Below are 26,183 nucleotides of genomic sequence, written 5' to 3' on the forward strand. Positions count from 1 at the left end.
AAATGATGTGGTTCTGTTGACACCTTCAGGTCATGACCTTTGGCATGCAGGGGAGCAGTTTGAAGATGAACATGAAGCCGCTTTATTACTTGGGGACCGGCTGTTCTGTATTTTTCAAACAAAAAACGGTGTTTGAAAGAGCTGAGTTGATATAGCAGACGCCTCAGTTTTAACCTCTACTTATGGTCATGAAAAATGAGCTTTCCCATTAAGTTCATTAGCCCAAAGAAGATTTTTGATGTCGCGGGGAGGTGGTTTGAGATTCTGATACAGATCTCCTTTTGTTTCCTCAGTTTTGATGTTTTCTGCAAACATCCAACTGATAGTACACATTGTGGTGTACTACCAGTTGGACAATGTATTCTTTCTGACTAGGAAATCCTTTGGGATCTCCCATATTGAGGAAAAAGAAAGGTCTGGATTTCATTTGTAAAACTGTTCCTCCCCTTGACTGACTGATACTCTTACACCACCACTACCTGCTTGAATCATTATTACAATACTTTTATGTCTTTTAATGCCAAACACTGACTCTATCAAATTAATATTGGAAGTGAAAATAGGGCTTAGTAGACCAGGCAATCTTTGTCCAATCTGCTATTGTTCCATTTTAGTGATCTTGTTTAAACTATAACCTCAGTGTGTGAAAATCTCAGTAAATCAGCAACTTCAGACCAGTCAGTTGGCATCAACAACTTTGCTATTTTCAAAATCATCTAAATCACTATTCTTTTCCAATCTGATGCTCAAAATGAAGTTTGTCAAGTCATCAGTTATAGATGTAAAATGTTTTCAGATGCAGTAATAGAATTTGCTGATTTGCTTTGTATGTTAACACGTAGTTGTGAAAAGCATAGCTCTATCATTGCTTCTTTATTAGTTTATATGTATGGTTTTAAAAGTAAATATTGAAAAGTACTAAATGACGAGGCCAATATTTAATAAAGCTCAAATTACTCAGTGAAATAAATACAGACTGGAAGGAAAAGGCTTGAATATACATTTTTGAAGCCACTATTGTACTTAATTGCATCTCGCTCTCTATTCCAGCATCTGGCAGATAAAGGCCTTTGTTGCATTTGTTTACATTGTTGCTGAAGTTGTTTTATTTAAAACGAATTCAGTGCTTTCTGAAAAAGCAAAAGCAGAACCAAAGGATCTGAATACCATGTATGGTTCATAAATAAAAAGATTGTGTTTCTACATTGGGGGAAACCTGAGGAAAATTAACTTTAATGACATGTCAAGGTAAGAATAACAATATACGTCTGAAAGTCTTCCTGGACCCATAAAGCTACTCAGCTGAACTTGTCTGGAAACTGTGGGCAGAGGAGATGACTATCATTCAGGGGATAAAACACACTTTAATTAGCTTTACCATTAGTCTATCCCTGCCAAGCCTTCTCAGTCACAACAGACCTTTAATTCTGTTTAATTACCTTAGAGATACCACTGTATGCACTCTTCCTTGACATCACAAGACAACATTCATTTCTCAACAAGTGCTGCATGCGTGTGTGTACTGCTAAGAGGAGAACACGATGTTTATCTTGTGACTGGTGGCAAGACTCGTGGGGGTGGGTGCTTTTTTGAAAATGACTTATTCAAGCAGTTATTCAATTATTTCTTTCTTACTTATTTGCCTGATCATTTTTTTTCCAAAAGGTAAATAAAATTGTATGACAAACTTAAAACAGCGAAAACATGCCAAATGAACAGAAATTGTTTCCTAAAAAAACTGGAAATTGAAAAGAATTTTTTAGATTGATCTGACACACTCTGCTCATAGAAGTGCTACAATTGCTAAACATTAGCAGTGCAGTAAAATCAATCACTGCATCATCAGAATTGTCTTTGGAAATTGCTCTCCATTGGTTAATATATTAGTCATAATCAGTCAGTGCTGGCATGGCTTTCTTTTTCTTCGCAGTCTGTTTACTTACAGTCATTCGGAGCTCTGGCAATGCAAATGAACCCATCAAGTGGCCTTATGTGTGTATTTTCCCTCTGGACATTGAAATGAGATCAGCTGAGCAGTGTTGTCTCTTATTTCACAACGCAATCGTTACTTCATACAAAACAATCAGACTTAGCTGCAAGGCTTTGTCCTTTGTGTTTTTTTACATTTTGTTTATCTCTTGTGTGAACTTAATGACTGAGCAACAGAATAAAAAAGAAAGAGGTTTAAGGGAAAATGTGAAATATGAGTTAGAGAGGGCAGAGTGGGAGTGCAAGGAAAAATAGAAATGATGGCTGGAAATTTGTGACGATTATAAAATAAAAGTGCACAGGAGGGGGCCACGAAGTTGTTTATATTAAGCTGTTGAGATGGCTAGGCAAGAAAATCTGTGATTATCATTCTTTGATTTGCCAAGCTTTGTAGCGATTGGGCCTTCCTTTGGTGGCAGCATTAAACTTTATGTTTATGGGTCCCCATATTAAGCCCATTTCCACGCTCCCCATTCCATGCGCTAAGTATTGACATTCCATTTAAAGTTGCCAACAACTAGGAGGGTATTTTATGACAGAAATGTAATGGAAACGAACACAGCAAGCACTGCAGAAAAAAATATAACACAATTACAAAGACATCTTTGCAGAGTTGCAGAGTAAAAGGAGATAAGCATGATGTGCCCCTGCTTTCCTTACAAGGAACAAAGGAAATGAAATTCATCACATTCCTCTGCCTTTCTAGACTTTCTGCTGCTTTGTAACATACAAAGAGAATGGTTCCTTCTAAGTAGCTCACCAACCATAGATATGTGTGCTTCAAAAAAATTAATACAGACATTAGACTTGATATGTTAATTAATTGCACATGTTTAAACATGCCCTTGCTATATTTAAAGTCCCAAGACTACTCTGTTCAAAATTGTGGAAAAAAAAGTCAATGTAATACCACAGATTGTTAACGTAGCCATTCAATGAAGGTACTTTGTGCACAAATGGATAACAAATTAGGTTAAAGTCTTGTGACAGGATAAATAAAACCTTGATCAATTAAGTGGTTGAAGAGGATGACAGTCCAGCACTAAACTCAAAAGAGTCCTGCTGTTACTGTTTAATTCTTGAGCCACAGAGAAGCATTGATTCTCTATGGCACCACGTCCTTATCATTACAGTCAATGCTGAGGCCAGCCCAAACCATTCTCAACAGTCGCTAATGGCTTAAAGGAATTCAGCTGTACTCGTGGCAGAATCGTAATAAGGGGATTTTATGAATTTGTGGCACGGGGACTAGAGAAAGCAGAATTCTGCAGGTCATCCGCAGAACACAGTGAATGCATTAACAAAACAATTCTCTCTCATTACTTAGAATTATCTCTTTTTACAGTGCTGAATGGAGATTGAGGTGCTAGGGGGGTCAGCTTATCTGATGAAATAAGTTGCAATGCTAATGTTTGTAACCTGCCTGAACCAATATCTTGACTGCCTAACAAACCTTTTTCACTAACAATATAAATACATAGCATTTGAGTTCAGCGAGGGAAAATATATATATATATATATATATATATATATATATATATATATATATTTAGTTTTTTTTTTTGGTTCTCTCAGCCCTTTATCTGTTCCGTAAGCACACCTTTTATCTCTCAGGCATAGGACTTCAACTCACTGGGGTTCTGTCTTTGGTTTTGGCCTCAAAACAGTGTTATTCAGAGAGTACTCCCATAGGAGCTGTGTACAGAAAGAGAAGGAAGTTGTTGCAGAACAGCAGTTTGCTTTGAGATCAGATGGGTTTCTTGTGGTCACTGTGTTGTGTACTTCTCTGACCTTGATTTTTTTTCTGCCGACAACAGCTTTTGCAACTTCTTCCTAAGAGATCAGTGCACACTTGCTTAAACTGTCTATCTACAGTCATGTTTTTATCATACCCATTATCCTTTCATTATAAACTGAACGAATAAACCAAGCTCTTCCAGATCTCATTCAGACATAAATTTGTGAATGATTTATGATTTTTTTTTTTGTAGTTGCTTTGCAGTAAAAAGAAATAACTTGAAATATAAATGGTGGGAGACAACTTACATACCTCACAACAGAAACCTGATTTTTTTTTCGTTGGGTTCAGAGAACATGAATATATTTCCAAATAAAATTTATTTCCCAAAATTGTTGCCTGAAAACTTCACATTTGGTATTAAAGGAAAACAAGTCAGCAAATAGAACTCATATACTGAAGAGCACCATGATTTCTTGTCGTCAAAGTAAATAGAGTCTGTCATTTCATACAGCCCTGTATCCATTGTTACACAATCAACATTTTATTTTTTTTCCTTCTCTAAAGTGTATCTTTGTCCATCTGCCTTGTTGTACAATCTATTCAAATGTTGGTTGCTCGAGTTGGAGCAATGAATCTTCTTCACAAAAGCTAAGAGAAGCGAAAAGCTGCTGCAGTGAAACTTTTTCATATAAATCTACTAAGGTTTCTCCCTCCAGGCTAACCTACACGGGCCCTACCTTGAGACCTCCACTACCCCAGCTAATTAAATTTAAGAAGGTCAAAATACTTGTTGGAATTTAAGGTTGCCTAAATCTAATTTCTTTGTATGGGTTAAAATAAGTAGACGGTTGCATGCCATTCAGTAACGGCTACATACAAAGGCTGATTTTATTCTGTAACCTCTAAGCTCTGAGTGCATTACATTACTGCCTTCATGATGGGGATTTTTATGATCTTGGAAAATACAGGCTCACCAGACTAAATCCTGTACAGCCTTCAGGTAGGACACAGTGAGCGGATAAGCCGAACGGCAACTTCTCTTTTTCTGTGCCAACTCTTGGACATTTTTAGCAACGCAAGCAAGAGAGCAAGACTCCAAGTGTGGCATAACCAGGTGAAAGTAAATAGGAGAATCATCTTTTTGAGCAGCCAACAGACTAAGTCTTATTTTTGTACAACAAAAAAATCTTTTTTTAAAACATCTTTGTTTTTTAGGCTATATGTTTATAGTTAAATAAAACAGTATTTTTTTAAATTTGATAATTGAAAGTAATACTGTATTTATTTATTTTTTTTAAAAAACATAGGAACAGATAAAAATGTTTAATAATGTGTAAAACACTGGTTACAAAGATACACGTAAAGTATTACTGTTATTAACTGAACTAAACTAAAATAGGAAAATTAAGGACCGATTAGATAATTAGTGAAGAATTTTAAAGAATCCTATAACTGGTGGCTGAGGTTTTATTAGGGTCATAATATGTCATATTTCATAAGATTGAGCTGGCCAAAAAAGGATCAGAATCACATTAGGTTGTTGTAATATAAATGTATTGTATTATTCAACTTGGCACAATTAAAAATAAGCCATTTAAATATGTGAAATTTTAACCTTTTTAATATAAATGACCTGAAGTCACTTAAAAGATGAAAAAAAAAAACAGTTGAACTAGTTAGAAATTACAAAAAAACTAAACTAATTATTTAAGCTATGAAACATATCTACAAAAATTGCACAAAACAACTAAAACATTAGTTATTAACTGGATAGATGTGCAATTACACTACATTAAAAAGATATTTTTCCCCACTCGATCTTAATCTCTGTAAGGCAGCCTCTGTGGGTTGAGGGTTAATAACTGAAAGCAGTTTCACTGTATGTTTCCACAGTAGTTAAGAGAGTAAAAGTGAAGGACCAGATGGCCTTTGGGGGCTTCAGGGTTCACAAATTGCAAACATTTATCATCAACAGACTGGTGCAAACATGGCCAAATATTGCCTTATAAAATATTAAAGGAAACTTAAAATCAGCTGTTGGAAATCTAACATAGACATATAAATAAATAAAGACACTGTAAAACTGCTCAGTGTGTATGTGTTTTTTCTGGTTTGTTTACATGTACATTATCTTTCAAAATAAATGGCTTAGTAGTCTAGAGAAACAGATATAATCTGTGTTACACTATTTCAGAAACAGAAATGGATCCTCTGTAAGCACACAATAGGATACAATGACAGAATCTCATTTTTCATCTATTCAAACCCTCCTACCCATCCACATCAAAGTAAGATATTACAAATGCTTACAATGACCGTTTTTAGCATTCCACCAGTGGCCACTCTATGGTTTGACTTAACTTACAAACTCAAAACATTTTTTTTTTTTTTTTTCTGCAACCATACTCAAGAGATATTGGGTGAATATCTGATACTGCACTTATGTTACTACTGAACTCTTTCCCTCCTTTTGTAAACTTCAGAAATATGCTTCACTGGGCCTAAAGATTTCCAGCTAAAGTGACTAAGAAGTGCCAATGGCATGTCTTTCAGTGGTGGGTCAAGAGTCTGGTATGCGTTTTGTTCTAATATCCTGGTTTCACAGACTGAGAAATGGTCTCTGGAAATATCTTTCAAATGAAACAATGCTTTCTTTTTAAACTCCATCCACAAGCCTTGAAATAACAACAAAGTCCAAAGTTGTTTCAAGGTTTACTTTAGCTTGGCTTCCAGTATGTTTTGACATAATTACTTAGGAGGTCAATTTGTTTATCTATGAAGGCAAAAAACATTTTTGTTTTATTCTAGTAGAGCACTTTACAAAGGCTTTTTTGGTTCTCAAAGCCATGTTGATTTTGAGGTTCCATCCTAATGTAGAAAGCAGAAACACATACACATACTTCACAATTTTTAGCTTCATACTATGAAAATGGTTATCATGCATCTTAATCTTAAAAAATGTGATAAACCATAGATAACATTTTATTTAACCTGCTTATTATGTCTTTGTACTATCTGACTCTCATGTCTACTCTCTGTACAGAACAATTCTATTAAATTTTGTGACAGTAATAATGAGGCAGAAAAAATGTGCTATTGAAAGCACTTGTTGTATTCTGTGGCTTCTCTCATCAGACACTAGTAGTCACAGCTGGGTGCTGAGTGAGAGGCGTAAACCCTCATGATTCAGACAACAGTCTAACCATCAGACACTGATAGTCAATAAAAATTTCATCAGCTGGTTAAAAATAAAAAGTCATGGATTTGTTTTTGTCAGCATGCCAAATTCTCACTGAGAATGTTTATGTTTATATGAAAAGCACTACAGCTGACAGAGAGAAACTGCACACTTGTTTGTCAGCACTTTATAACAACTTGTACTTTATGTTGGACAGTTGAGACATAGACTTGCATTTACTTGTATTTTCAGCTCCTGCAATGGAATTAAGAACTACGGGGCGCTGCAGTCAACACTAATTTCTTGGCTGAACTTTGAAATTTTAAATACTTTTAGGGTCATTAACGTTGGCATTTTACGGGAAAATGCTTTCTTTGAAATACATCCCCATATTTTCAAAGGTGAGTGCATGAGTTAGAGGGTATCTGATTGATAGCAGGGCAAAGCCGTTTCAGTTCACACTCACCAATCAAAGCAGCGAGTCAATATTTATGAGCCACAACAGCACGTCTCGTATTGTTTTCCACTTATGAGTGTGTGAAAGTGTGTGTGTATGCATGTGCTATTGTGTCACTTTGCAAAGCATGGCTACAACTCTGGAAACACAGTTTTAATGAAAGCATCCCTATATGTTTAGATGGATGGCATGCTTGCTGTTGTGCATTCAGATGTTACTCTAGAGTTTATCATCCTTTCTTTCTGTCTCCATGATGTGTCTGTATCAAAGCATAAGGTTTTATATTTATAGTTTGACCTTTGATAAGAAAAATAAAGTGCCTTGTGTTTTTTACTTGTCTCATGATTCTTTTTTCCTCCTGTTGGTGGGTCACAACCTTATCACACTACTGCCTATCTGTCTCGTGTTTCAATACCGGAGGAATGCTTTTAATGTGCAGCTCTGAGTAAATAACAATCCAGCGTCGCCTTTTTCTACATTTGACAATGTTGCGTATGCAATTTGATCACCACCTAAGTCAGGTTGCCACAAAATTTTTAGAACATTAGTAGAACAATCCATTATAACTCTTAAAATGGCATGTATGCTGCATGTATGTAGAGGTTGCTGCTACAGAATTTACACAAGATTATCATTGCTATTGCTATGCAGGTGCTATGTATGTAATGATGAAGATTCAACTTAACTAATACTACATGGTTGGAATGATCCTAATTGACACACTTTGACCTACTTTCTGATTATTTAGCTGATATTTACTCAACCACATGGGGGCAGTCACAGAATGCATGCAACGGCTCTCAAAAATATACACACCACTATAAGAAAGCTAGGCTTCAAATTAAGCTTAAATAAACCATTTAGAAGATATGCTTTATATGTGCTTTGCCTTGGAAAAAAAGATACATACAAAATAAAAAAACGCTGTAATACCATGGTTACAATAACTGCTTAGCTTGGCACCTTCAGTCAATTAAAGTGAATCTGGTCATCCTGAGATAAAATTCTGCTGTCCTTTCTTGACATCTGCTCATTAGCATCTTTTAGCTAAAGCCATAGTTTGCAGCAAGGATCAAAATTATTCCCTCTTAGAAGTATAATTTACCAGAAGGGTACAAAAACGACATATAACATCTTATATAGACCACAGTGAAAGAAGTCTAAAGTAATTGGATAACATATGGAACAAAAACGACTTTACAGAAAATTGGCATTTGTGCAAAACTGATGAAAAATCAAGACTGGAACTGATAAGAAATGCTACAAAACAAAATAACCCCGAAAGGAGTTGTAGAAATGTGCTGGTTGTATTCCATTTATGACAATAGTATTTTGCATTCTCCACACATCTAGCATAGAGTTGCAAAAAACACTTTTTGAGATGTAAAGTCACCTTTTAGAGTTTCCTAGCCAGAGTCCAGAACTAAATCTCACCTCATCTACAGAAGGTTGTGGGCAAAACTTGTCCTCCAAATTTGAATGACCTGCAGAACTTTTGCGAGGCAGAGAAGGCAAAGATTGAACGTTCACATTGAATCAAAAGGTTTCACAACAATATATTAGTTTATGGATGCGCACACTTATGCAACTGGGTATACAGTTGTTTTATTTTGTTTTTATCTTTTTTGTGTTGTTTTACTCCTGTCAACATTTTTTTGGCTGAACTGTACAGAATAAATGACATAGTATGAAAAAAAAACTATTTATAATGGCCTAAAGATTTTTTTTCCATCACAAAAACATGCCATGTTAACAGAGGTGTGTACACTTGGACTAAGAGCCGCTCTAGATCACCAGATAAACAGTTGGTCTGCTCCCGATAGTCATCCTCATTTAACATTATGTATGTCAAGTAACGTCGTTGACTTCGCTTTTATCAAATGTGAAGAGAAGATGCTAAATTAACAAATCCTTTGAAAAATGTAAACTTTACTCAAGTATGTAGTTTTACTATGTAGGTTTTTGTTACGTCACATGAAATTTAAAGGAAATGAACCTACCTCTTTAATTAGTACATAACAATTACACCCCAAACTAAGTTCCAATAAATCACTGTAAGAAAAAAGACTTTTAACATAGCTGTTCTATTCACAATGAATGTGAATAAAAATAACTACTTGCATTTGATATGAGGCATTCCTTTTTTGGCTTGAAGCTTCTTTGAACTATTAAAGGTTTAAAATGAAGGGATATTTTTATACATTACAGATACATATCTTGTTACTCATTCTCCCAGGTTTAAGTGTCAAAATCACCTAATTTACCATAATTAAGACGTTTTCTTTTATCAAAGGAGCATCTGCTAGCTATATTGCAGGAAACCTTCTCCTTATGAATATGTAAATCAGTGTTGAACCTGAAAGAATCTGCAGAAAGCTGCAGGCTAAACCAGCCAATGATAAAACACTAAGATATGAGAAATAACATTACAGAGGATTCAAATGAGTCAACAGTACGACCACCTAAGATAATCCACAATTAATAACACAAAGACATCAGATGTTATCTGCTCTGGTCAATCCCTAATGGCAGGGAATTAGATGAAGTCAAGTGTGTCAACAACATTAATGGTCCAGATTATCTCCCTAGGCTGATGTAGCTCAGAGAAAAGCTCAAGTCAGCCAGCTCAGTGGTTCCTGTCAGTGTCACCTTGTTTTACAGCTTGGGAATGGCAGTTGGATTTTGAGGATCTGGAACTGCTCAGAGCGAAATGAAACTGATTTAATGGGTCAGCAGTGCTATACATTGTCACGGATAGGGTGACAGGTTCAGGAATCTTGATATTTACTCCAGGAATGAAGTTGAAGCTGTAGTTGAAGAGCATAATGTGTTACGGTTTTATTTGTCCGACACATTTTTGTACTGCAGTTTAGATTTAAATGATGCCTAAAGCTTATTTTAAATCCTTGATCTCTCTTTATAACCTCAGAGTGAATGCTCAGAATCACTGGACAGGGAAAACATCTAGATGTTTAACAGAGGTTCACTTGATATTGCTATATCGATTCTGCTTCAGACTTGAGACAAATTTCTCATGCCCTAAAGGTAACAAGAGAAAATAAAAGTGAAAGAACTCACACATCCAAGTTTTCAAGGCCTTTGGGAAGAAATTAAGTTCAGTTGGACTTTAAAGAGGCTGTTAGACGGAACGTTAGACGTGATTTTGCTATCAACCTTTCACTTGTTCCACCATCTGCTATTACAGTAAAACTTAAAAGCTGCTGCTCGCCTGTGCAGTCTGTACTCTGTGCCATAGAGTAGTTTACTTTATGAGGTCCAGCATATTATCCCTGGAATTGAAGCCCGGAGAGGAAAAAAAAAACATAAAATGTAGAGCAGCTGGACAGACTGCCAGCCTTTTTTCTCTATAAACGTTTATTTTGGCCTGTCGTTTTAATTTTGTGCATGTCTTTTAAAAGGTAATATCGTATAACAGTACAAAGCAAAAAAAAAAAAAAAAAATCACCTATGTATACACACAATTATGATAGATGAAAAATGTACTATTAACCAAAGTTTGGCTTAAAATTTGCCTAAACTATAAAGAACATAACTAGCAATGGCCAAACGTTTTTGCCACACTGGCCAAAATTAAAACATCTTACATACACATAGGCTAGAAAAAGCTTTATTTTTGTTTATTAAAAATGCAAAAACAAATGTATTTTTTTATATGCTTTAAAATAAACTAAACGCAAGCTATTTTGACAAATTGATAAAAATAATCATTTAAAGACAGACAAGCGTCCTAAATTTTAAATTCACTTTTCTTGGGAGTAGAAAAAAATGCAATCTATTCTAAACAACATAAACAAAATGAATGTCACTTGTTCTTCAAAACTAACTTTAATTAGCAAAGTTTAATAAATAGAACTCCTATTTATTAATGGTCAAGTTTAATAAATAGGACTCCTATTAACAGTCAAATATAATTAATATGATTCCTATTTGTTAATAGTAAAGTTTAATTAGTAGGTCTCATACTTATAAATAGCTAAGTTCAATAAATGACTCCTATTTGTTATTAAGAAAGTTTAAGAAAGTCAAGTTTAATAAATAGGACTCCTATTCATTAAACTTAGCTAGCCAATTAAAGGTGTTTATTATTATTATTATTATGGTTGTTTGAATTACTGTCACTTAAACATGTTTTATTTTTGTTGTGTAATAGTAAGAAGCAAGAGACAGAGAAATCCTGAAAGAATCCCTGCACCGATGCTAACAGGCATGTCACTGAACAGTGTTGCTCACCTTTTTCTCTGGGGCGGGGAGGATGAGTTAGGCTGGTGTGGGGTGTTAGGGCTGCTGCTGACTCTGACTCGCATGTTGCTAAGTGCAGTAAAAGGCACAGGGGCAAGTTAAGTACACGAGTGTTTTTGCTAAACAGTTGCCCTCACTGATTAAATGCAGGTGAAATGAAGGCTAACAGTACTCTGTAGCTAAGCTAACTAAGCTAACAGGTTACACTACACTCTACCAACCTCTTTCGGAGAAAAACATGCGTAAGAAGCTGACATCCTGTCGTTTGTGTTTCAACTTTTTCTTTTTCATGTTTTAAAAACCTGATTTTGGTATTATACTAGACAGCATGGTTCCTATCACTGTCGTCTTCTACTTCTTCTTCTTCTTCTTTAGATTTTAACGGCAGCTTGCATCCATTTACGTTGCACTACTGCCCTCTATTGCCTCCTACCACCTACACCTCAAATTCTCTTAAAAATCCCAGTGTTTATTAAAAAACGAAAAATCTTCGTCTTCTACTTGATAAACAACACATTATTTCTAAAGCAGGAACAATCCATCGTGTGCAGACGCAGGGGGGAGTTCGGCAAATGTGGAAGTTTGCGTTTTTGGTTTGGGTGAGATTACGTTTATTTTACTTTTTTACTATGAAAACAACTAAAAACAAATATATTTTTTATTAAATTGTTGACATGGTTCGAAAAATAGGTATGTTTGTCGTTTTGTATTTTATTTATTTTTATTTTTCTATTTGTTTTTTTGTGGTGGGGTGAGATGGGGTTCATGGAATAGTCAACTTTCACACCTATTTCCTACTATCGGAGCACTGGCGTGGAAATAAGTAAGTGGGTATGTGTAGTCCAATTTAATATGAAATGAAAATGAAAACAAAAACCATGTTTAATAAAAGACAAATACATCTTGCTATACATAACATTTTAAATTTATTATTTGTGTATATTTTTTTTGAAAAGCCTCACATCTGTGAATATGAGCTATAAATCAGGTAAATTGACATTGTTCTTTCTAATTGATGAAGAATTCCTAGACTGTTTGATAACAGTCACAGGTGAATCTATCTAGAAGCTGCTGTTATTACAACAGTGGGATATTATTTGGAAATTTTATTTGCCAGCTGTAATTAATAGGTGTCTCACGGCTCCCTCTGATTAGTCATTTATTATCCTTCCACTTATGTGTCACTTCTGCGTCAACTTTGCTTTTTATCTTTTCTTAATTGGTGTAAAACTTCAGGGTTCTACTGCTAATTTTTCTTTGCTTTTAATAAAATCAATCACAATGAATTCTCACCACTTATGTAGACTCTCTATGTCATTTAGGGCCAAATAGTGTCAACCACAGACATTTTCTGTATGCTTCATGTACAGTCCTCACTGATGCTTCTAAACTCTGGAATAATTGCAGATGTGATCACTGTCTCCCTCCTCAGAGATACTTAATGCCTAAATCTCTTTCTAACTGGCATGGAATCACGTAATTGCCTGTGGTCCATTTGCTCACCCGCGTGTGTGTCCTCTCACTAACAGCAGATTTTAATGAATCACTTTTACAGTGATTAGAGCTCCTGGCTATGGGGAGGTCAAAAAAGGAGGGAATGACGCCGACCACTGAGATACAGCCAAGCATGGATGTCTGTATTCCGTGTGGTATGAGCCCAGTGTGACAAGCTAAATGAAAATGCTTTTTTTTCAGACAATATAGCACTGTCTTTGCTCTGTTCCTGCAACTCACTATCTCTTTCTAATAACAGACATTACTGTCTTCATGTGTCTCTGAACCCCCTCTCTCTGATTTATGACCCTGTTTTTCATGTTTTCCTGGAGTTAATTGAAGTTTCCACTTTTCTATAATAATGCTTACAATCTCAAGCCAGTATCCATGGAAATATGTTCCAAGAAGGTAGAAATGCAAAGAAATAAACAAAATTTAAGTTATTCCTGCTCGTTCAGTGAGCTGTCTTTTTAAAATTAAGTTTGCTATGTGGCCTTTCAATTTAAAATTATTAAAAGGGTTCAAAAGGTCTAAATTTGTTTTATTTCTTTTAGCCATTCTTTAATTATATGAGCTTTTACCAATTTAATGTATCAGGCTACATTCAACAATCCTTATATTCATGTAACAACAAGACGATTTTTAGGCCGTAGCTCACTTTTAATATACTAAAACTCACTGAGGTATCCAAAAACCTCAGTCAGGTTGCTGTTTAAAATGTGTTGTCCAAGTTAAAAGATATGGAATCCATACCCGTTTACAATATGAAGCTCAGTAAATGGTGTCTAAAAAATATACAGTTGAAACCAGATGTTCACATCCAGAGTATAAGAGATATAACTGTTTTCCCAATGCTTGACATTAAATGTCTACATTTTAAATACATTTCCTTATATTTGGTAGAGTCACCACTTTGTTTTGGATGCATTTCTACAAGCTTCTCATAATAGTTTGCTGGAATTTTGTCTCATTATGCCTGATAGAACTGATGTAAACATGCTTTGAAGCCTGCTTGCACACATATTCAGATCTACCCACACATTTTCCATGGGAATGGTATTAAGGTTTGTGATGGCCACTTGAAAATATTGCCTCTGTTGTCCTCAAGTCACTAGTTTGGAGGTATAATTAGCGTTATTACCCACTGGGAATACCCACTTGTGTCCAAGATTTAACTTCTTGACTGCTGTCTTGAGAGGTTGTTGTAATAATTCCTTATGATGTTCTCTCCTCATTGTACCATTTATTTTGTGGAATGCACCAGTTCCTCTTTCAATACAACATACAAAGCGATTCTATTACTCTGTACTTCACAGTTGGGAAAAAGGCTTAAGAGCTCCCCCCCGTTTTATCTGTAGAAGTAATAATGGACATTATGGAAAAACACTTTGGTTTTTCTTTCCTCAGACTACAGGACTAGATCTAAAAATAAAGGTTGTTATCCCTGTGTGCATTTGCATTCTGAAATGCTGCTTGTTATGTTACTTTTGGCTTCTTCCTCTCTAAAACCCTATTCGCACGGGATTAGTTTTTCCTAAGGCCACATTCTGTTTGCAATAATTGCAGAGATTGTCTGTGTTGTTAATCCTGTGCAAATCGGCCATGTCAGTAATTTCTAAAGTCTAACTTCGCCCACAAATTACCTACAATATTTTCCTGAACTCCGAGGTCCTGTGATAATACTAATCCAATGTGATTTGGAATTTCTGTGATTTGGACAGTAATGGGTGGCATCTGAAACGTAATTAAACGGTTTTCCTGGGACCGTTTTTATTTGCTTTTGGCTAAGACCGGACCAGCAAAACCACATCACATAAAGCATCAAAAAGGGAAGGCTGGAGAGAAGGAGCAAAATCAAATGCTAATGGTGACTCATACCATGCATTGCACTGTGCGGGTAAGAATGATTTTCTTCTGTTTGTAGCCTTATACAGGTGCCTAGCACTGGCAGTAACACAGAACCGAGCTGTGGCCATAGCCTGAAAGAAAAATTCAAAAACTCAGAAAAATGTGGGTTTGGGGGAAAAAGTAGATGGAAGGTTGACCTTTAGTTGCTGTTTACAAAATTAAATTCATTGCCAGCTAATTGATTCCAATATAAATGGACAACTATACAGATTACCCAGTAATAAGGTACAAATCAGCTAAAGGATCTTTATTAAGAAATAGATTCTTATTTGGTATGTTTTAAAACAGATGAAAGTAAAAAAAAAAAAGAAAGAATCCATCTCTAATGGTCATACTCATAATGATTTATACTACAGAAATAGCAGTTTTAGAACAATTTAAGATTTAAAATACTTCATAACCCAGGAAAGGTCATAACTGAGTCATAACTCAGTAGGCATATTTTAAAAAATCCACAAAATTCGGTATAATTACTAAAAGCTTGAGACATAATATTTTACCATTTGCTAAAGGAAAAAACACTTAATATTCTAGAAGCACAAAAATACATACATAAAGCGCAAATACCTTCTCTGCCATCTGCTATTAGATAAAAACTCATTGCCTGAAGCCCAGTCTCTGCAGTGACAAAAAGCATGGTTCACAGGAATGCAGTGCAGAGCCAACTCCACTGATTTACCATGTCTACTTCTCTAATTCACCATGTTCTCCATGTTGGCCAGACAATCCATGTAGACAGCCTCAAACCAACCATATTGACAGGAAAGGCAAAGGCATTTGGGGGTCTGCCCATTGCGTCTCTGGCTATGACACACCTGTCAATCAAATAGAAATACTCCAGTATGCAAGCCAGGAAGCTTTAGGGTGTGGGCCACTTGCCAAAAAGATCCATGAATGTGTTTTCTTTGTTGCCATTATAGCCTAAGTCTTAAATTACTGATACTACTTGGTAGCACTAACCCTTGTGTAATAAATACGCAATGTCTTTTTTACTTGCGAAGGAAGAGATAGTATATTTTTACATTTGTCTTGTTTGTTGTTTTTTTGTCAAAACTATGTTTAAGGACAATTATTACTATTATTATTAATATTTTTCATTGGGCTGATTTGGATCATGTTTAATACTAAAAAATAAAATCCTTAATTGAAAACGTTTTTTTTCCTGGTTTTACTTAGGCTATCATTGTCTGAAATTAAACAAACACGTAAGACATTTAAGCGTGACAAAAAAATAAAAAACAGAAAAATTTTCAAACACCTTTTAACAGGATTGTATATTAATTTATTTTCTCCCATCACGAGCTCATTTACTCCTGTAATTGTTGTGTATTTATGCTCTACTTTTTTTACTCCATTAAAGCACAAAAGCTTCTGAACCTGTCTGTGTTTGTGTGGATGTTTGCTATTGTTTTCTTTTTAAACCTATTAAGCCTTCTAGTCAAGGATGAAAGGTTTTATTAAATGGACTACACTGACGTTTGAAGAGATTAGCTTGTTGGTCAAGCTGCCGTTACATGATGACAAAACAAAAATTGTCCATGTGTCCTTCACAGACTGTTTACTCCGGTGCTAATGCTTCACCCAGCCAACAATGGCACTGAGTGAGTGCATAGCTGACAGAGAACCTGAATGGACTGTGACTACTTAAACCTACTATAAAAGTGTAATGCACATCTTGTAATGCTATACAGACAAAGAACAAATTGATTGTGTCCTTGCATTTATACGTACCACTTGATGCTCACATCTGCTGGCTTAGTAATTGGCACTTGTGTTTTTCTATCAGCGCTTTGCAAAATAAGCACAGTGAAGGAGAGGTGAAACAGTGCCAAGTTTGTATATTGTCACTCTCTATATATACACTGAGGCAGGGGTAGAGTCAAAAGGGTTATGGATGCTGCAAAGAGGATTTATTTTTGTTTTTGCTGCAGAAGTTGTCAGTTGAGACTCAAACCAAAGGAAAATGTGGTAAAAAGTCATAGTGATGTTTTGTATTGGGGTTCTGGGTGGAGGTGGGTGGGCTGGTGCTGATCTCTGGTGAGAAGCAAAGTACAGGACAAACAATCATGTAAATGCATATACCTGAAGACAATTTAGAGTAAGCAATTAATGTAACAGGCTTGTTATTGGACTGTGGTAGGGAGCAAGAGCGCCCAGAGAGAATCCACACATGCACTGGAGGAACATGCTATCTCCATGCAGAAAGTCTCCAGACAAGCAACTTGTATAGCAATCAGAGATGTTCACAAGTCATTTTTCTGTCTTCAGGTCAAGTATTTCGCCCCGCTTCAGAGTCGAGTATCATGTCTAACATCGTCTCGTCAAATTCGCAACAGTGGAGATGGAGTGCACCTCCATCACTAAATTGTTGATTAGGATTCCAAACAAGTCTGTTTGTCCTCAGGGCTAAATTATGTGATTGACATTTAACAATTAAATATTTCAATATTTATTAATAGGTATCCTTTGATCTATTAGGATTTAGTTTATCATCCAATATCTGCTAAAGTCTAATTATGTTAGCTTTAAAATTCATCAAAATATAGAAAGAGAATAATAAATAGTAATGTTGAATTTCTGAATTAACTAATCATTGGCAATTTGCTGTCTAAATCCACATTTATGGCCTCAATTCTGAATAGTTAAAAATTGCAGAATTTAAGGCATAAATTGTGAGCAAATTGTAGTAAATAAATGAACGAGTACTAATGAATAGAGCAGGGAGCGATTTGATTTGGATATTTTTGGCAGCAGGTGTCCTTGTAATGTCGCAGCTAGCTTAGCAGTGATGGGAGGTTGGCGGTAAGGTGCATTATTTGGATTCCTAAATAGTAAAAACAATTTGTTACGATTTTCAGTTGGAAAGACATTCACATGGCCATTATTGTGGAGCTGCCCCTAGCACGAACAGATTGTTATGAGCAAATGAAACCCATAATCCATGAACATCACTGGATGAAAATTCAGTCCAGCCTTTTACAGTAAACTATGCACAGTATCTGAAGCTTGTAGTTCACATTCTGGCTTCCTTTCACTCCTCATTACATGAGATAAAAAACTTGTTACTAAGACTCAGTTTTCAAAGCAGGAGTCCAAGTGGAGCCTCAAGTATAAGTTGAGTTTTAATCCCTTATTTGACAAACTGTCAAACTCAAGTCACCATCTTTAGTATTAACAAAGGAAATTCTGTAAAGCCAATCAACCTTGTAACATAATGAAGCCATAACGGTTCAAGTAAAACATGCTTCAAACACGATGTTTTTGCAAATGTGTCCCCCAACTATTTTTCATGTCTCTGTTGGTATGTGTGCAGAAAAAAATGGATGAATATTTCTTACATATACCCCCATCCCACAAACACACACATGCACACCCCGATTCTCAATGTGACTGTGCTTCTAAATATACGCAGTTTGAGGAAAAAAAGAGAAAAAAATATGTCAAAGAAAAATCTTTGGAGCATGCTATTACACATATTGCTTAAGTGGCATGGAGAGGCTTGGAGTCATGATGTATATTAACATTGAAACAATATAGGGTTAGTTTGTTGATTGTGTAAAAAAAATACAAGTGAAATTTCTGAGTGGCTAAAATGTGTGCTTGCACATCCAACGCCATGGTGCCATTCAAGCATATGCAGCGTCACATGCAAATCCCTGGATGACTGGATTTTCTGAACATAGCTAAGAATGCCTGAACATTTGTAAAGAGCAATGGATGCATGGCATACCTAAATATGTTATGATTTTGGCTACAGCTAAGAACAGGAAAACAGCATATCAAAACTTAAACTAAATTAGGATAGTATCATTGTATGACGATCATGTCTCTACTACAGTACAAATCACTGTAAGTGTCTCTACTGACAAGCTCATATCAATCATAAGTGCTAACAATTAAGTGAAATAAAAGGTACTCATTAAATCTTACTGCCTAACTTCCTAATGTGCTACATTTACAAGACTCAAAGATTGTTCTCTGCAAAAACACACAGTAAAAACTCCCTTTTCCCCTGATAGACCTTCTCTAGTGACAAAACAAAACAAAACACTTATGTGGTGCTTCATATTGGAGATAAATTATAAAAGTATTCCAAAAAGTAATTGGCATATTAAGTCAGATGACATAAATCGCATCTTTGGCACATTCGTCAGTGCTTTCTCAGAACATGGGTTTGACATTAAACCAATGACATTAAAGATAATGCCAGAGTGTTACTCTGACAGTGTGCGAGAAAATAACCACCATGACAGTTTAGCAGGAAAAGGTCAGAATGGGAAAGACTGTTCACTCATTATAGGGCTCCTGAGGCAATTTTTTGCTGTCACTTCGTAATGATTGTCAAGCCAGTTACTTCCAGTGATTGCTACTTTTAACTGGCGTAGGAGTTTAGTACCTTATACTGTTTCTTAAGTGAGGTGGAAATCCTCATCACTGTGTATCCCAAAAACTTACACTCAACTATGCAGCTATCTTTGAGCCACTGTGGGTGGTAAGATTTGTATTTAGAATGCAATAAAATCGGAGGGGGGGTTGATTGGTCCCTAATTCCTTCAGTAGCATGACAACAACCCGAGGCATGCAACCAGTCATAAAAAAACGAAGGACAAACACAACAAGGAGCTCAGCAACAGACGGCATACCCGACTCCTTCCTCATCACTATGCAGTAAGTCTAATTATGGTGCTTAAAAGGCACTGGGTGGTAACGGTAAATACTGGTTTGATAGATGTTGGCTCTTTACACTTGTGACATGTCTTGGCACAAGTATATAGTACAAGTATTTCCACTTTAGTTTGAGCTCTTAAAACCTATTCACTGTGCACTGTATCATATTTAGAGATTACGTCAGAAATTCTGTTTCCTTTTTTTCTGAAGATGTGACTGAAAAAATTTACCTTTCTGCCATTACCAGTAGAAATATATAGTGCCATTCAATAAATAAGAATATTACTGAAAAGTCACTTTATTTCAGGAACCTTATCACTAAGTGAAAGTGTGTAGTTGATCTACAGTACATCTGCGTGTATATTAGATGCACAGAGGAATAATTGCAAGCCTTAATGATTTTTCTGTTTTAAATTTAATAAAAAGATGGCATTTAAACATCGTCATTTCTTCAGAAAAATAAAAGAAACATTTTTAATACATAAATAAAACTTTATTAGAAAGTATGTTTAATATCTGTAGAAAGGTGGACAACAACAGTACTTTTAATCTGACAAACGAGCCTCAATGGATTGCATATTCTTATTTATTAAATATGACTGTAAATGACACTATAAGCACAAGAACTGAAAATGAGCATCTGCTCACCTTAACTTAAGGCAAACCTTGGTTTACCATTCTCATAAACAGAATATCAAATGTTATGTTGTAAAAGCAATTTGAATAGTTAGGTGCTTATTCATTAGCTGCAGCACTATTTGATATCAGAAGCTCATTTCTACATCAAATTGTTTCTTAATGTAAAAGGAAACTTGCAAGTATGAGAAAATAATGACCTTCAATAAAACTTTCTTGGTTCCATGGTATCAAAACAGTAATGCAGAACATAATTGCTGTTATTTAAAATACTAAAATACCTAATTAATTAGGCTAGCTAATTAGCTACCTTCTAAAAGTAAGCTACTTCCAGCCAGCTGACAGGCAGTGCACTGTGACGTATGGGAAGGGGAGTGATCCTATACTCACAGCATCTCTAGACACCGGTGGAGTGAGAGTTAGTTTTGAAAATGTAACCTTGAAGACCTTAGTGTGATAGGTAAATACATAGGTAGGTGGATCGATAGATGTGGTTGTTTTTACCCCCTAAGTACTCCCTGCCCCCCGCCCCCCTCTCTTTTTCTTTGTGCACACACTCAATTCTCTATGCTGAGTGGCCAAGATAAAACATCAGCTGCAAGTCGTCAGGCACAAAAATGGCCTGCGGCTTGCCGCTTTGCCTCATCTTGACTTGCATCACGGCAAGGGACACATCTTTCCATCCCTGCAGCAATCGATGGCACCCTGGTCACCTCTTGTCCCAGCTCTTCCTCCTTCTTGCAGATCTGCTCGTCCAACCCCTTAGTATGAGTGTTCCAACTCGTGACTCACTCGTGTCTGAACTTGGCCGTTAGACAAAACGAATGAACAAAAGTGCAAACAGGGAGTCACAGAGATAGACAGACACAAACTTGCACACACAAACAGTCCAAAAACAAAGGTTGCTTGTGAATGTCAATTACATTTTTTTATTTTATAACCTAATTGGTTTGTATGTCTGCAGTTGTGATGGTGCCGTATCATTAAAAAGAAAAAAGCAACATAATTGAGCTGTTTTAGTAAGGAAGTAAAGGACATATTGGTTGGCATTAATTACATTATGTAATTGCAGTAACTGACATTGCATTAAATGAACATTATGAAAATGTTAAATGCAGAAAGTGCTAACTAAAACAAATTAGTTATTTGCTATCCTGCTCAGGTGGTTTCTGGTCGCAAACATTCAGAGGAATAATAATGATTTGTTTTTTTTACAATTTTTTGCAATTAAGTAGACAAACTGCTCGAGGGCATGCTAAGGTGGAAGAAAGAAGAGAGAAAACAATCCATTGCATTTTAACTTTCTCCAAAAGAGCTCAACTAACATCAAAATCATCTAACTTCCAGAGATATACAAAAAACAGATGTCCGGAGTGGACAAAAGAATGATCTTGAAGAAAATAATAAAGCATTTATTTCTCTAGTCATCATGAGGGAAGGTACGATTCCTTTCAGATCAAATGGATTAGATTCAAAAGGTGACAGAGTCAAAGTCAGAGTAATGTGTATGTATTGTATATATATACAGTATATATATATATATATATATATATATATATATATATATATATATATATATATATATATATATATATATATATATAGATATATATATATATATCTATATCTATATATATATATATATATATATATATATATATATATATATAGATATATAGATATATATAAAGGGAAGGGTGACACATTTTTCATTTTTTATTTGCATGAGATCATCCTTCAAATACGCAGCAGCCTGCTTGTTTGTAAAAATCCCAACAACCACCTATCTCAATATGCTGGTAATAAATAGCGAGTGATGAGTTGCAAGAAAGGTTGCTTTGAAAAGTACAGGCTCAGAATATGAGCGGCTGTTTGAATAATAGGACTTGTCAAACTCTTACAATGCACCAGAAGGATCACAGGCACCATGAGCTAAAATAAGAACCAGAAGTAATAAAATTAAAAAGGCCTCTGCCTCTACCCTTTCATTAAAACCGAATAGACTGTTACAAATAGCATTTAAATTTGCATTTAAAACTTCCCATGTGGGAGACCATTTAAGTTCAAGTGGCGTCTGCTGTAGGTATAATTGTGGCTGTTTGTGTATGCGTATTTGGAGCTGACAATATCAAAAGGAACTGTTGCCTGAATTTTGAAACCTAAGAGCAGATAGATTTACATAAAGCAACAGAAGTAATTCGGTTAAACGTAGCAGAACAGAAAGATTGATTCATTCATTTCTGCAGTACAATATGTAAAAAAATAAAAATAAAACCCCGAAAATAACAGTTTGGTCTTCATATGGATATCTGAGGAGTTAATATTTCAGGAAAATGTTAAATATTTTTCCAACTAAATAGCCCAACTGTAACACATTTTATTGGATTTACAATGCAGTTTCACTTTTCTGACAAAGCAAAAGAAATCCCTCCAAATATGATCAAAAACTTATTTACACCATAACAGTACTTAAAATATAAATTACTTACATATATTAAAATATTTAAAATAAAATAAATATTCACCCCCGTTAAAGTTACTGACCTAATTTGTCAAATGTCCGGTCAACTGTTGCTAGACTCTAATGGAGATTACCTACATGCCGTGACTGTCACGGCATGTAGGTGTCTGGAAGGTCCTTTCTCTGGTGTTTCTGGTTACAATTACAGCATGAAGACACAAGTCCACTCCAGAGAAAAGGTTATTGAGACAGATAAGTCAGTAGATGTATTAAAAGAAAAAATCTTGAAGGTACTAAATATCCCATGAAGTTCATTTAAATCTATCATCATGTAATGGAAGTAATATGGCACATGTGTAAATCTGCATAGACCGGGCCATTATCAAAAATGAGTTACTTTACCTGTGACTACACTGAAGGAGTGATTATCTTCAGCAGTTGCCATGGGACACACTCTGCATACAACGATAACTGCTCAGTAAAAGCTCTTTGAGAAGTAAGAAAGTTATTTTGGAAAAAAATCATATCAAGGCTGGATTTGAATCAGTTAAAATGCATATAGTAGACTCTATGGTCAAGTGGAAGAAAGTTCTTTGTTCTTTTTGTCCATCAGACAAGATGCTACGTTTGGCAGACATCAAACTCTGCACATGACCACAAACACACCTTCCCCACTGTGAAGCATTATGCTGTTATGATGGTACGTCTACTAAATACTGACTTGAGGAGGCGCGAATAAATCACTAATTTTATGTTACATATTTTTGATTTGTCATCATTTTGTAGAAATCAGTTTTCACTTTGACAATAAAAGGGATTCTTTGTATTATTTTATATTTTAAAAAGCACATGTTTGTTGATCACAACTGATTTGTCAAAACATTAAAAAGGCTAAAACATCCAAAGGAAATTGTTTTTTATAGGCATTGTACTTTTCTGAAAATTTCACATGCAGGACTTTTCTTTTTTCATTTCCATTTTATTTTTTTTATACAATTCATTCAATAATTAATATATAACTGTAAAACAATTTAAGGCTAATTAAATTTCATATCCAAAAGGGTTGCCTTCATACCATTGTATTAAATTGTAGTTTTTTTCTTTTTTTGTGCCTACTAATAATCAGAAAAACATACGTTTTTAAATCAAATTTGTAAGCAGGATACCATATGCCAGAGGTGGTCATGGTGACAATTTAGTTTGTATTAATGAAGATATTAATTATTTATAACTGAGCCTTGCACTTCGTAGACAGTCCCCAAGCACTTGGCCTACAGATGGTGTTGTGTCAAGGTCTGTTTCTCTCCCCATTGAGATATGTCAAACCCTCCCTGGTGACCCAGTCTGCCCTAAAAACTAAGCTAAAACCAAGCTAAACAATAATAAAATAAAATAAAATTAAACACTTCACATTAGACATTAAAATATCTGTTCGATGTATAACTCCATACTGCTGCTCTACTGTTAATCTGTTGCCTAAATGTTGATGGTTTCATGTGTTTTACAATCCTTTTCTGATCCTTTAACTGTCCTTTCCTAAATAAACTGAGGATCATTTTTATATATCACAATTGTATTCAGACATTGAGGAAGATTTGTGTCTCAACGAACGACTCTTGAGCATAATTTCCATTAGATTTTAATGGAAATCTGTGCTGTACACAAGTTAAAAGAGCTTGTGTTTTTGTAGAAATCTTAATTATCCTTTTGTGAGCCAGAGTACTGTAACCATGGGCATAACGAAGAGAGTGGGTCAAAACTTTGCCCTGAGAAATCAGCAATTAAAACAATACTGTTTGTCCTAACTCTTTTTTTTTGTTTGTTTTGTTTTGATAAAACTAGACATTGGAGACACACACACTGTTATGTGAATAAACTTGATGCTTGGGACAGCATTCAAAACCATCAGTCTAATCCGGCAGAGGAGGCTCATGGACAGGTTATGAGTGAATTTCCCAGCTTGGGAAAAAAAAACAACAACCTGAAAATAACAAATTCCGAATGTCAGCCTGAGTGTCAGGGCTGTGATTGGACTAATACTCAGTGGTTCACCATAGCGGCCTCTGTCTGTGCTCATCGCCTGCAACACGTCAAACCTTATCAGAAACACCACTCTATACAGTGTGGCACAGCTCAGCACAACAACAGCACCACAGCACAAACAACAAAGATCAAGAGCCGCACTATCTCAGAGTGACACTCCTAAGGACTGTTGGAACTCACACTCTCTCTCTCAAGCACAGACTACACAAGAATGCATCCAACTAACACATGAACAGATGCATAAACACCCACTCACATACATATACACATACATAGCTGTACGAAGGCTTTGTTCGCAACTCTTAAGTTGCAGACAAACAAGGAATTTTCTTCCATCCACGTAAGGTAAAGGTGTCAGATATTTTATGAGGGTACTCAGAAATCAGCAGTGGTGCAAGGAATACAAGAGGAGCATATTGTCTGGTATTAACGAGGCTGTACACAACTGTCTTTGTTTGGAGCAACTGGGTAGTTATAGCATACCCTTTATTTTCATCATCTTACAGCAGGATTGTGTGCCACTCTGCAGAACTCCCTAGAGTCTAAGTAATAGTAGGGAGATGCCACCCTCTTTCCAAAGCAAGCCTTGTTTACTCTCACGCAGAATGACAAGCACATGCAAGGAAACTGACAATGTGCAAGTGTAAATTAGGTCCCCAGTCTGCTCTGCATTAATTATAAATTAAGTATAATTGCGGAGGGATTCTCTGAAGTCGATTCATTTGGACTGACTGTAATATGAATATATTCCTGGCAAACAAGCATTACGTTTTAAAGGGCTTAACAGACGAGCCCAGACAAAGCCACGTTGCTGCAGCTGGTCAAAAACATAAGGTGAACAACATTTCAAAGTTAACTTTGCATCTTACATTAAACCTTTTTGTGATATACTGTAATTTGGAAACCATGCTTCGGGATTGAAGGAAATAACATTTTCTATCTTGAGCAGCATGTTTTTGATCACTGAGTTTTTTTATTTTTTTTTTATTTCATGCTCTAGTTATCCTTTTTTCATGTGTCTATTATGATAACAAAGCCAAATCTAAATTTCATGCACAGTGTCCTGCCAATTTGGAAACGCTGCATTCCCGACTTCATGTAGAGCAGCAAGCAAATGAACCAAAATGATTCACCTCATTTTATAGAGTACAGACCCTTAATTTTCTGCGTCTCAGCTGTTGTCTTTTACAAACAGAAAAAGAGGAATGCTAACAGCATCTATATGTCAGCAACTATTTAATGGGCAACCCTAGGCATGCACCCATGTGCTTGTAATAAAAATAAGTAGCAAAATAAAGGAATACATTCAGGTGTGCAAAGTATGAATAGAAAGAAAAATATCATACAA

At 35.6% G+C, this 26,183-nt stretch overlaps 1 protein-coding gene across 4 annotated transcripts in view; it reads right to left on the reverse strand.

Annotated features, from left to right (window-relative positions):
- pcdh9 (protocadherin 9) overlaps positions 1–26,183 on the reverse strand; it is a 185,921-nt gene that overhangs the window by 130,731 nt on the left and 29,007 nt on the right. The window lies entirely within an intron of this gene.

This window comes from Xiphophorus maculatus, chromosome 4 (genome assembly GCF_002775205.1).
Source record: "Xiphophorus maculatus strain JP 163 A chromosome 4, X_maculatus-5.0-male, whole genome shotgun sequence".
NCBI classification, from domain to species: domain Eukaryota; kingdom Metazoa; phylum Chordata; class Actinopteri; order Cyprinodontiformes; family Poeciliidae; genus Xiphophorus; species Xiphophorus maculatus.